Source organism: Aptenodytes patagonicus, chromosome Z (genome assembly GCF_965638725.1).
Source record: "Aptenodytes patagonicus chromosome Z, bAptPat1.pri.cur, whole genome shotgun sequence".
Lineage (NCBI taxonomy): Eukaryota > Metazoa > Chordata > Aves > Sphenisciformes > Spheniscidae > Aptenodytes > Aptenodytes patagonicus.
Window position 1 is genome coordinate 16,882,996 of NC_134982.1, and position 14,179 is coordinate 16,897,174.

Here is a 14,179-nt window from a genome sequence, read left to right on the forward strand (position 1 = left end):
AATCTGTCCTTAGAAGAGTGTTTCAAAGGCTTCAGGTATGCTAAACTTCTCCTGATACAGAGGCTACCGATGCTAGTTAAATTTCCCGGCTGAGCACTGGAATAACAGACCAAAACTGGCACTGGTGCCACTTTCAGCAACATCCACACCATCTATATCTAATCTAGCCAAAACAATGGAACTCACTGGGGATAGCTGGTAAATACTGTAAATATGACTTATTCCTTACTGGAACAAAAATTATCTTGGTGCTCACGAGGCAATGAATAGTCCACTTTTGGTCAGAATACAGGTACATGATAATTATTCCCAGGCCCCCACTCCCATGACTCCTACTTCAAGGTGGAGAACTTGAGAACCCCCATGGCAAAACCCCCCACCCTAGAGTGGGTGGGGAAGGGAACAGCAAACAGCTGTTTGGGTGTGAAAGGGAAGAGTTTGGATTCATGACTTCCATTAAGTTTCTGATGTTGTCACAGAAAAGTAGCCCGTTGGGCTCTTCAAAGATTTTGGCTGTGTTTTTTTAAGCGTGGAAACCTCTTTATGTATAAATAAAGACACAAAATTGTATTTAATCTGATTTGATAAAATTATATGCATCTGTGCATCTCCAGATATACTTTATTCTTGGTAGCTAAACGTCACAGAGCTTTGTGATACAGCAATAAATCATTTCTATTGAAAAGTATTGAGGTTAGATTGTTGTTAATATTAGGCTATTCAAAACAAAATGAAAGCAAAGACTTTCAGACAAGTCTTGTAATAATGACTAGGTACTAAAACAGTAAACAAAATGCATTAACTGTAGAGGTAAAGTGATATACATGGTGAAAAACAGTCCTCACTTCACATGTGCAGTATAGACTCTTTGATAGCTCCTTCCCCTTCCACAGTCATATTCATTGAGTGAGCATCCTTACTTGTGTAATCTACTTTAGCAGAGGTTAACCGCACTTAGGAATCTCTTGCTTTCTCTTTAAAACAGGAAGTCTTCTGACTAGCACTCAGTAGTTCAAGAACTTTGCAGCTCTGCAACAAACCTACTAAAATACTTAAATTTGTTTTGTGGCTAAAATAAGAACTTCATTTAGAAACCGGCAGATGCTTACTTGTTTCGTAAATATTCATAGCAGGCTTCTCCAAATGTTTTTGCTGTTTTTTAATATCAATGAATGCTACTAGTCATCTCTTCAGTGTGAGTGAAATTCTGACAGTACTCATGTTAGAGGATTTTGCCATTGCATTTCATAGAGCCATATTTCATATTTTGCTTTCAGATGAGTTCACTAAGTCTTGGTTCTGCATCCAGACAGTCCCAGTCACTATTATGAAATCTCTTCACTTAGTGTTTCAGGACTGGGCACAGTTGTTTCCCTTATATTTTTTTAATCAGTGCAGAAACTTCAGAAAAATTTGCAGCAAGTTAAATTTTCAGAAGAGAATTTAAGTGCTAGGATGCTGCATGTCACAACTGTTATTTTTACATATTAATTAATTATAGGTCATCTTATTAAAAAGCTAATCTTGTAATATAAAGTGGAACTTTTGTTTCATATTAAGAATAATTGCAGTTATATGTAGTTAGATATTCCAAGCTGTTTCTGTATGTTAAATTAAAAATTATAGTTGCACAACTATGAGTATCAATAAAAGCAAAAGAGTGAATGTGTGGGAGAGTTTTGTTTTTACTTTTACTTGTACCAACTTTCCTTATGTAACACAAAGGCCCCAGATGAAGTCAGAGTTCAGTTGAAGTGGCTGTTGTGGATTTCCTATCTCAAACAATTTACCATCAGAATAGCTTTCGAAGAGTAGGAAAATTAAAGTATTAACCCCAATAATCTCCCAATGCTCCTTAATCATAAAAATCTGTCAAGCTTCTCACAGTGTATTTTGCTGATTGCTGATTCATTAAATTGTGTTGCACATGAACAAAAACAAAACTTTGAAAAATTTCAATGAGAGGTTAAAATGATTTGCCCAAGTTCATTAGTACCTTAACTAGAATAGTGTATATCTGCTTTGTATGTGGATCAGTTTAATTTTTTTTCCTGACACATGGAACACTGAATATATATCCTACCTATTCCTCAAGCTTTTTTGTTTTTAGCAAATAGTAAAGTGCTGTATGAACTGTTGTACAGGTATTTAGTTATGTGCGTATTCATGACCCTCCTAATGTGATTGTAACTTAAAGCTTGTGTTACTGTTTATTCAGAATAATGGGACACTCAGAGAAGGTAAGACTATAGCAAAAAAAGACCAAACACAAGATTTTTTCCTTTCTATTTCAACTGTGTTAGAAGTAGTAGGGAAGTTTACATCAGAATCCTTCTCTAGAGGGACTCACCAGACAATCTGTCTCAAACCGAAGTGCTGGAGAAAAGGCAATGGACACAGGGACAAAATGAGCAATAAGTAGAAGCCCACAAATAATTTCTCCCTTTCTAAAAGAATTCGGGATTTAAAATGGCTGAATTGCTTACAGTATTGTATGACCTTATGATTGTCCTGGGACCCAGAGCTGCAATCTGAAGTACGTCCCGCAGACTAGAAAAGGCTGAGATCGTAAATCAGCACTGCTCTGACTCCTGTTTTATCAGAGAATAAGTACAGAAATTGCACATTCACTAAAATTATTTAATCAAAAACGTTTTGCTGTTAAGGAGAAAAATGAAAGCATACATAAGACTTTGAAAATCTGGTATGGTGCCAGCAGAATCAACTTGTATAACAAAATTACCTTAATTGGGGAAATAATGTACCGATTTACACTGTCAGTCCTGTTTTGAATGCTGTGGCAGTATTGCATTGTCAGGAAGAACAAAATGTTCTTGAATTTATGTTTGGCTTTAACTTACATCTAGCCCTGTGCGAGCAAGTATTTAATTTGACCAGAAAAACAATATATGAAGTGGTTTGTTTATTCAAGGAAAAGAAATAACGTGACTTTTGATGAGGAGAACCTGCATGTCTAATCTGAAAAGGGTATTTGAAAGCTTTAGTTCTTTGCTGGTAAACACCTAGAGAAATGTTAGCTTTTAGGCTAATGCACTTTTTGCCAGTGTTGGAGTCCTAGAACCATTTAACACATCTGCAGAGCACGGGGCTTGAGTGAAGCACTCGAACACCTTCCTGGCCCCCCACTGCAGGAGCCCAGAAGAATCTTTATGCAAAAGAGGAAAGGAAAAGTGCAGCACTGTGGGCAGTCCTCAGTCCAGCAGATGTTGAGATAAGACTGCCTGAAGCAGAGTAGAGGGACTTCAGGGAGTCTGCGTAGTGGGTTAGAGTGGCCTGTACCATTTGTTTGTTTACAAGAGACAATCTGATGGAAAGGGGGTTTTTTTGATGCCTTAGAAGGAAAGGCCTGACTAGATGAGGACCAGATAGCAGAGGTAACACTTCCCCAGTGCTGCTGAGGACTGGCTATTTTAATTACAATACTAAGCGTGTTTTTGTAAGGAAGCAACTTATGCCTTTTCTTGTGTGAAAAATATCAATATCTGCAATATTTTGAGCTGAGCTAGGTCTGGTTTAGAACACGGTTAGTTGCATGGATATGTGCAAGTAGTTTCCTCAAAATGTGATGTCTGAAAAAGCACAAATATTGTTTGGAAATAAGTAGGAAGCAATGCTGGTTGCCTCTGCAGGCTGTTTGGAGGGGAGTCAAACTTTCCATAATCAATAAAGTACAGTAATGTTGGGACAAGGACTGAAAGGTCTTGCAAATGAAAATAGAAGAAGTTTGTCTTTCTTGTTGTGGAAGAAAGTACACAGTACAGTACACACTTCTGTACAAGAAGTTCATAGCATTTTCTGCATGTTCTAAAGCCATTTTCCTATCCTCTTGATTTTTTGCTTTACTAGAAACACTGTGGATAGATGTTAGCAGGACAAGAATTGTCTGTCATGGTCAGAAAAGAGTATATAGCAGTAATCAGGGTGTAAAGTGACCATGCACAGCCTGCATGCTCATCTAAGCAGCTGAAAGATTTGTCCTTTTTTTAGAGTGTAATCCTAAAGTAGCATGGGGAAAGTGAATGTAAATATTTAATTAACTTGAGGTAAACCTCTGCATTTTGACTTTCAGTCATGCTGGAGAACGTAGTATTTTTGTGGCATTAGTGATAATATTATGAAAAATCAGAGGTATGTGTGTCCTGGTTTCGGCAGGGATAGAGTTAATTTCCTTCCTAGTAGCTGGTACAGTGCTCACTGAGGGGGGAGTGAGTGAGCGGCTGTGTGGTGCTTAGTTGCCTGCTACGGTTAAACCACGACAATGTGTTACAGTAGTTTTAATATTCCATGGTTTGGTGGAACCAGTTCTTGAGAAAACCCATATTCCAGCAGCCAGGAATCAGAAATGAATTTCTGTTTCTTTACAGCTTGTCTGTAGCCCTAAACCCCTCTTCTTTTACGTGATTTTCCCAAATCAGTAGAAAACAGGGGCCTAAGTCAAGAATAAAGCAGTTCATTGCAGGGATAAAGAGCCAAAGGCATCAAAACTTGCAAAGCGCTCAGCTATGACAGCAGTATGAACCCTTTTGATGTCAAAGATGAAGATATGTCAGAGTTACTCTCTGGCATCTGGTTACATCTCCCCTTACCGCTATCTTCTGTATCGTCCATCTTGGAAAAACTGTAGACTTAAAAGCAAAGAGGGACCTCAGCAAGCCAATTATCAGCCTGTTTGAATTGTTGCATGTGTCTCTCAGTTTTTAGTTACTTCCATTGACCTACCTCTAGATGGCATACTAAAAAATTGACTTTTTCACTTATTCTTTTTTAATATTAGACCAGTATTAAAGCAGCAGGAAAGACCAGATCTTACAGGATTTGAAGTAGTTCACAGAATACCTATTTTGGCTTCAAATCTCAGGCTTTTGCTCATCCCTTAAACTCACTGACCATATGTGTATTATTTCTTACACTGTTTTAGCTCTTCAATGTTTTGTCCACAGTCCTTTGGAATTCTTTTTGGGATACCTTGGATTGTTACTGTGGTTGTGACTAGCTGAATGAGATATGCAAGATCTTCCTTACACTTCCTTTGGAAGAGAGCAAATTTTTACCCTGTCAGATACCTTTGTTTTCATGAAAATAAATTTAAGTTATTGCCAGGGTACAATATGAACCCCAAAACTTCTTAGTCAATGTAACTTTCCTGTCCTCCATATTTAAATAGCTGTGGCATTATGAAATTGAATCCATTTTTCCCTGGAAACATCAGCACTTTGTTTACTGTCTGATAATGCTGAGAAGTATGTTATAATAAGGAATCACAGAAAGAAAGATGCTGGGAACATCCTATTTTCTGTTAATTCTCACAGAACTGCAGAATGGTTGAGATTGGAAGGGACCTTTGGAGGTCATTTTAGTCAGGTACAATCCAAACAATACATACAGAAGCAGTTGCATCTTCTACAGAGTTAAAATTTGTCGCATAATATAATAGGTAGTCCAGAGTGGCTTTGTCTGGTACTGTTTTATACTTTTCTATGTCTCATAAGGTGGTGAGATGGGAGATATCATTGTGTTTAGCATACATAATAACTCGCTTCACTTCCATTTGCAAATACACATTGAAGCAGACTGACTGTGTTCAAACATGTTGTTAACTCACACAGGCAAGCACCTTGCTTATTTAGGAGAAGAGGTTTTTTCCTCTTGCAGTGTTTGTTTTCCCCTGCAGAACTTTGCTTTCTTTTTTCATCCATGCAGTAGACAACTGACTGCTGCTTGTTTCCTTCACACCTTTATCACAAGCAACAGTTGAATGTCTCCTTTCATTTTCCAGCCTGCATCTCAGGATAAAGTCTGGTCTGTGCCAGTGTCTCACTTTCACACATAAGGGACGTTCTTCCTTGTTTCTACTGTAACTTACACACATAACCTGAAATAACGTTGTGGTTCTGTTACTGCCTACAGAACTAGTACCAAAATAGATGTTATCTGTTTGAGAGTTTTTTAAGCTTTTAAGTCCATGGCCTTTCACGGGGCCACAGCACTTGAGGACTAAAGAGAACATGCTGTTTTGAAAGGAAGACCCTGAAAATAGGGAATCAGCAGTCTTTCATCATTTCTTTCTTGTTCCCAGTTCATGCATTTATTACTGGAATTAACTTACAAGAAAACCTCATTAAGCCTTTTCTCCTTACTAAGGAGAAAGCCTGTAGGGACAGGAAGCGTGGTTTTCAATAGAAAACACTTAGTTTCAATAATGAATGTTAGCAACATCAGAACACACAATGACCCGAGTGATATTTTAAATGAAACAACAAAACCATTTTGGGACAGAAGTCAAGTAGAGGACATCCTCAGTCCAGACAACATAGTTTGAAAGGTGGAATTTTTCTGAATTTTAAGAATGGGTTTTTTGGAGGAAAATCTGAACTGCATGATAGGTTTGTCTTTTTTATCATTTGATCTTTCTATTGATATTACCAAATAGCTGAATTGCATAAAGTCTAAGTATCTCCTTGGTCATTCTTTGCAGATGTCATAGGAGATGTGGTTCTTCCAGAAGAATTTAAATGCCCTCATGGCCAACAGCAGATGCTGTGTGTTGTAGGAAATAACAAAATATGGTTGTAGGAGAAGTGGAACAAATGGTTCCATTCACAGTTGTAAATTTGACATGAAACACCTTTAAGAAAAGACCTTAAGCATCAGTTTGAATATGATGATTTAGCATGGAAGCTACATATCACACTCGATGTGAGTCAAAGTTGTTCTCTGTGTAGCTTTTAAATAAAGACCATAGAAAACCTGAGCACGGCTGAACAAAGATCTCAGATGGATTTCTTCTATAAAGAAATATAAGAAATATTGCACAACTTCTTGGCTAAAACATTCTGCTCTTGCTTTGTCTTCAGTTTTTGTTTTGTCATTTGGGATCGAGAGAACTTTAGAAGAAAAGTTACTGTGTTTTTTCCCATAGGATCCTTCTTGTCATGACTGATATATTTAGTTGCCTGTTTACCCTGAGGGTTCCACCTTTACAGCCAACTTCCTTTCTCTGCCCCTTTGTTACTGTTGTTTGAACATAGTGTTATGATGAAGATATGAAAAAAGAGGACAATAATATTTAAAAAATGGGGAAACATTGGAATTCAGAATTCCTATTTTTTATCTGGATTTCTCTGAGGCGGTTCATGAAGAAATTCAGCAGAAAACTGTATGAGAAAAGGCTTTCTTAGATTGCAGTTATAACTACGTTATACCTAAAGTATTGCCTCCATTGTGCCATTTTGTGGCCGTGCTGGAAACCCAGCAACTGAAGCAAGTCACTTTCTTGAAGTGGCAGGTGAAAACTGGGATCTTTAGATCCCAAATTTCTCACACAGGAACAGCAATGTTCAAATGCATTTAGAAAGGGAACTAGAAGATCTTAATCATTGTGCTGCCACTGAATGCCTGCAAAATTGTCACTAAGCCTTAGTGTTCCTGTTTCTCTTCTTGATCAAATTGGGTAGTATTATCTCTAGCTTTTAGAATTGAACCTTAAAATAATCTAAAGGTTACTTATGTTTTGGCTGCAAATCAATAAGAGTTTTGCTGTTATTTGATGGAAGCAGAGCTTCTTCCTAGGAAAATAGAAAATCTGTGGGAATAGAAAACTAGCCAGATCAGTGTTATTTATCCCTTAGCAGGCTCTGTGAGGTGAATGATTTAAAAGATATAGTACTAGCTACTGCCACTTCATCAGCATTGAGACTTAATTTGTAGTGCTGGACCTTAAGATAAAGACCACAACAAACCAGCCCCCTTTTAAACTGTTTTTTGCATCTCATTTCCTGCCAGCTGACTGATGCCATTTGCTACTCTTCACTAAATTCCTATAAAGTGGCAGAAGCCCCCTGCACCTGCACTCAAGGGCTTAGGCATCCCACAGATATGACAACCAACCTACTTTTTAACCTTAGTATTTCTGATAAGTTGCAACAAAAGCAAAGCTACTCTTTACTCCTGGAACCACATTAAGAGTTCAGCATGGAAATAAGTCACTTAAGCTGTTCTCTGGAGTCTGAAAGCCTGGTTCTTCCACGTATTTGTCAGCAGGTGGGAATCTGCAGAATAACCACTGGGAGAGTCCCCCAAGAGAGATCCAAACAGTGAGGAGGAACTTTTATTAGCGTGCAAGTGCTAGGACATCTAAATGTCTCCTAATCTAATGCACAAGTTGTCATTTTGGCCAACTAAAATCTTCAGTGGGTGTAACATCCCTGTTGTTAGAATCTAGAAATACTTCAGCTTTAGTAGCAATTAGTCCATTAAATATGTTGCAGTTAATCTGTTCTGAAGAACTTAGGTTTGTAGACGTGGTATTACAGCAAGTACTGTGAAGACATGCACAATTCAATAGTAATATCATGATAGACTATACTCTGTGACATGTTTCTCTTCCTCAAATAATTTAGGAAGGGAATGGTAGTTTCATTTAGATGCGCAGAATGCTTTTATGAAAAAAATCAGTTTAGAATGGATTGTAATACCTTCTAGCTGTGCTTCGTTTTCTTCTCAGAAAGCAATACAAAATGTTCACTTCATTTTGAACTGCTAAGAAAAAAGGAATGAATCCTAAGTGCTTGCTACAGCACGCTTCTATCCTCCCATGTCTGTATCTGCTTGTGCCTCAAATTTTTGATGTATTGATGTGCAAGTACTTCTCAGTAGGATGCTTTCAATGTCCGTTGGGGAAGCAGGGGAGGAAAGTACATGTATGCTTTCAGAATTGAAATTGTAAATTTTTTTTGATGCAAGACTGGAGATCCAGAGTGATACAATACAATACAAATCAAAGGAATTACAGAGTTATTTCCAGACATGGAAAGCAACTCTAAAATATTGCACAAACTTCCCATGCTTAATTTTATTGCAGGTTTACTAAGGAGCCTGAGTCTTCAGAACACTGAAGCAAAAGCTTCCTATTGTACCCAGATCTATGCCTTTGACTCTGTAGTCTTTGGCAATCTTAAAGAAATTTCTGAGAAGATAAGTCATGAAAGGAACTACATTTTGTTGTGTGCCGATGAAAACTAGATTGACATTGCATGTTTTCTTTAAATTTGAGAATTTTGCAATGCAACCCCTGCCCCCCCCCGAATAAAAGAATAAAATCAAGCTATTTATCTAGGTATTAAGTGATTGAAGTTGTCATTTTAATCTCATTAGTACAGATATCAAAAAGGGAAAAGATGTTAATATATATTGTTGTAGTTGAAGCTGCAATAATGCCTCAAGGATTTTGTATGGAAATGCAATACTACGTACTAATCATATATTTTACTGGGAGTTATTAATAGCAGGTTATACACTGTTTGAGCAGAATCACATAGAGGTGTATGTTATTTATTTGATTGTTACAATATTCACATTAGTAAAAACTAATTAAATTGTGGCATATAAATTTATGCATGTCATTTTATAATAACGTATTTTGACAAGTCTTGGTTTATTGTGAAATATTAGTGTTGGGTTTCAGATTTCCTCTGAAAATTTTTCTTTTGTGGTTTGTTAGGTAAAAGGTGTCATGTTCCTCTCACAACTTCAATCTGAAATCTTATCCAAATCTTTCTGATGTTATCTTGGGGAAAATAGCACAACTTTCTTATCTAATGTTATTTTGTACAATTTATTTAAAAAAAAAAATTATATTATTTTACTGCCATTTTTAAGAAAGCAAGACAAAAGAGACATAATTATTATAGATGTACTGGAAATCAGTATCTATACAAGAATTTAATTTTAGAGAGAGAAAATTGGTTGCATGTGCAGAAAGCCTTGAAACTGAAGAACTACCCTCGTTTAAATGTAATGGCTGTGTTTCTACTTCTGTGTCCTGCACCCTTCCCTAGCTCACACATCCGTCTTGTTTTTGTCATTAAAAGAATGTGGCTCTTATGTATGGCATGTATTCTAGATTGCTGTTGGGGCATCTATTATGTGCTCACAGATGTTACGCACACAGATTTAGAATGTAGGGTGGGCCAAGGACCGAGGACTGTGCCTGGTTACAGGTCTTCAGTACATGTCCTATGTTACCTTCCCATCTTTTAGGGAATGTCCTATTTTTAAGGCACCATAGCAATGCAGTGCAAGGTGCTGTAAGATATGGATATTAGGGAGCAGTCACTGAATTCCCATGTCTCAGGGATTGTAGTTGCTGTAGTACTAGCAAGAGGGCACGATAAATGCCGTTTGTGTTTGCCAAGAGCTTTGGGACTCTGTTGAAAGAACGGACCCAAGAACTGCAAAGAGATCAGGTTCCGATTTCTGTTTCATTACACCAGTGCAGCTGTCCTTGGTTAAATTTGATGCAAATGAGATCACATTCTGGCTGGTATTATTTACAAACCATGACCATATAATTTCATGGCAAGAATGAGAATTTTGAGGAAAATGATGGTGATCTCACTGAATCCTAACAATTTCACTGACTCTTTTTGTTCAGTCTTACCTTCTGATAATAGAAATAGGAAAATTGCTGTAGTTTTTCTCCATTTCTCTCTAGCATTTTTTTGAAAAAAAGTCTAGCTGTCAGTGTGACTCAAGATGAGAGAAGACAAAGATAGGGACTGCACTTTCATTTAAAGAAAAAAAAATTGTGAGATTACTAGCCTTCAGTAGCTAAACAACAGTGGGAGTCTGAATACCAGATATTGCTCTATAGAAGAGCAAATTCACAAATTCTACCCCAGTCCCTTTTTCCTTAATAGTTAGGTTCCCAAATCAAGAAAGTTCAAGTTTTGTAGTATGTCATACGAAGTCTTGTCATCTTACAGCCTTCTCCATAACAGAAGAATCAAATCTCTTCTCTTTGCTTTACACACAATTGAGAGATGAGGGATAGGTAGAGACTGTTTCTTACATTTGACCTCTTTCCCTCCCTAATGTAAGATGGGAGAGCACAGCCCTTCAATTGCATCAGTGTGCAATCTTTAGGCGCCTACAATGATGACTAAGCTGCAGAAATGCAAGCTTGTATAGGGATCTGAGATCTGGGCAATGAAAGGGAAGAAGTATCTTCAAAGTACAAAAGTTTTGAGATTATAGCTTAGAGGAAGTTTTGGAGTATTTAAGGAGGAAATTAAAATGACATTTGAAATCCTTCTGCCTTCACTAAGCTGAGCAAATGAGCAGAATGACAGAATGTGGAATCAGTTTTGTATCTCTTAGATGGCCAACTGTATAGTTTTGGATGTTTCTGGCTGATATTTAAGGACACCAGAGCAGAGGTACAGAGCAAATGCATACCACTTACCCAATAAATAAATATAAACCCCTGAGAAAAGGCAAAAGGATGCTGACATGACTAAATATCAACATAAGGGGAAAAGTGTTATTAAAAGCTAAAAGGTATCTTTCAGAAAGCTCAGACAGCATTGGAAGTATTTGCTAGTTAAATGTAAAACATAATAAAACAGGCAAGAAAGCTGGAGGAACAACTAGCAAAAGGCAGAAACCAAAACCCAAGTCTAATTTAAAAACATTTTTTTATAGGCATCAGGAGGAGGTAGCCTTCTAGACGGTATGCTGGGTCAATAGATATCACCATGTGAAAAGAGCCCTCAGAGAAGGCAAACATCTAGCAGAAAAACTAAATGAGGTTTTTGTTCAATGCACATGAGCTTCAAGAGGTTTGTATGCTGGAGTTCTTTTGAGGGGGAATTCATCAGTATTTCACTCAAAGTGAAGTGTTAGTGGAAGAAATTGTGGAACAAACAGAAACTGAACTACAGCAGATTGCCAGGAACAGACAGTATTTAACCAGAACTTACAAAAGTTTAGCTCAAGGGTGAAATCTCTGAACTAGTTAACTGGAGTAGGTAGCCACGTGTCTAAAAATCCCTTGCACTTCAGGACTCAAAGGTGTCGGATGTGACGGTAATTTTAGAAAGGGCTGTATGGGAGATCTAGGGGAACTTGTATGTGAGATCTAGGAGAACTAAAATCTACTAATCCTGGTATCGGTAACAGGCAAATTAGTAGAAAACTGTAATAAAGAATGATTCCTGGATACTTGGGTAAATGTGTGGAGAGGGGTAATTGTATAGAGGCATTAGGAATCTTGAGTCACAGGGAGCAAGATCTGCTTAGTCTAGTCTACCTGCACCTTGAAGAGGTGTTCTTTGAGCTCCCTTACCACAGGGTCCTAAAGAAACTGCCATTGGATAAAAACAAAGTCCTTTTCAGAGATAAAGAGACAAGAAAGAAGCTAGATGAGAATAAGTTTTATAAGTGACTGTATCCCACTCCCCATCTAAAAAAACAATCTAGTAGAACTAGCAAAAATACAGTGAAGAATGTGACAAGGTTGACAAGAAATATGAGATGGCTTACATTCCAGGAATTACTCATTAAACCAAAGACCCTCCAGCCTGCAACAGAGAGTGCTGACAGGAGATACAATAAAGGTGTGTTAGATGAAAGTAGCTTTGAGATGATGCAAAATAATTGATTGCTAAGATTTTTTCATATACAAGAGTGTAAGTCCTCAAATTATGTTAATAGAAGCCAGGTTCAAGAGATATGATGATGATGAGGGTCCTCATACATCATATTGGTGACCTGAGGAGCCCCTTACATCAGGGGGTTGTTGTAAGTGCCAGAAGGCTTAGGGCAAACAAGACATAGTCATTGGAGAGAAATCCTCGGTGAATTGTTAAATGTGTTTGGCTCAAGGGTCCCTGAGCTGCAAGTTGTTGGAATCTGGGTGAACACTTTTCAAAAGCATCATTATCTGCTTAGATTACATTCACTTTTAGGCATCTGCTTGGGCTCCTGTTCAAAACTGAGACAACCTGACCCATTATAGCTATGTTCAGTCTTTCTTCCTACAGTTTACAGCTGGCTGCTTCCAATTGCATCTCTTCCAGAAACCACTTATCCTACCTTGCCCAGACGTAATACTTTACTTGACTTCAGATTTGTCATTCAGGCTGGTTTATGATCTAATGTGGCAAGGAACAAGCAGTATTCTGGTGGTGCACCCTGTGCAGCCCTCTCTGTAGCAGCCTTAGTTCAGTGACAATGGAGAAGGAATTGTAATTCCAAGTTTATTGTTTCCTAATCACTAAGGTTTGTTTATCAACCTTATCTCTTGCATCTGTATAATACATCACCTAATTAGTTAATAACTCTACTCACATGCTAAGCATGCATGGCCATTAGTGTCACTCATCCAGTCTGTGGTAACTGTTGCATTAAGATCTTTTCTGGTCTCTGTCATTGTTGAGCAATACCATTTCCATAGCTGATATAAGCCAGATAAAAGGTGTCCTGTTGTGATTAACTGGCTCTGCAGCCTGATTCACTTATTACCTCAAAAATACTCTATCAATCAGCTTTAAGCAGCTGTCCATATAGGCACTTATGCTCTCTTCAGATGATATAGCATATTATATATAATATAGCAGATAATATGTAAGCATACAGCTTTCCAAGCTTTCTATCAGTTATCACCGAATTGTATCATGTCTGAGCTAGTCAAATTTGCTATTTTTTCATACATGCATAAGTGGTATGCTGTTTTGAATGCCAGCTTTCACTTTTTTAATGCTACTTGGCCTTGATCTTTACAGCACTGCTTTCTGTCTGAAGAGTGGTAAGTGGACAGATAACACTGAGCACGCCTGAAGTGCTTAATAGGAATTGCCCATCAGATAAAAATTTGCTGCGGAGCAGAAAAACATGGGGTAAATTCTCACGCATTAGAGATACTATTAGAGGGAGAGAGGAAAAAGCCTGTGCCATATAATTCTGTGTCATATCAGATTTATTTTATTTATATATTTATTTATATAGCTGTGAGATTTCACCATTCATTATTTTCATCTGTATTTCTGGTACATCTTTAGTCTTGTGTTTATAAGCTGGAGCTAATAAGTGCTATGGTTCTTACAGTCGTGTGAAAACAAAATTCAGCTGTAGTTTTTTTTCAGTTTTCATTGTGTGCTATTGAATCTAAAATCATTCAAAGAAATCCTTTGTCCAAAAAGCAAATTATGTTTTTGCATCTGAATTGTCATGGCACCGCACAGGTTGGCAGCTCCATGGGGGTGCGAAGGCTCCAGGGATGGCAGGGCAGGGCCTGGCAGCCAGGCCCCATCCCAGTAGCCAGCCAGGGAGCCAGGCAGCCCCAGTCTCGGGCATCAGGAACTTCCCTGGGTACAGGGAA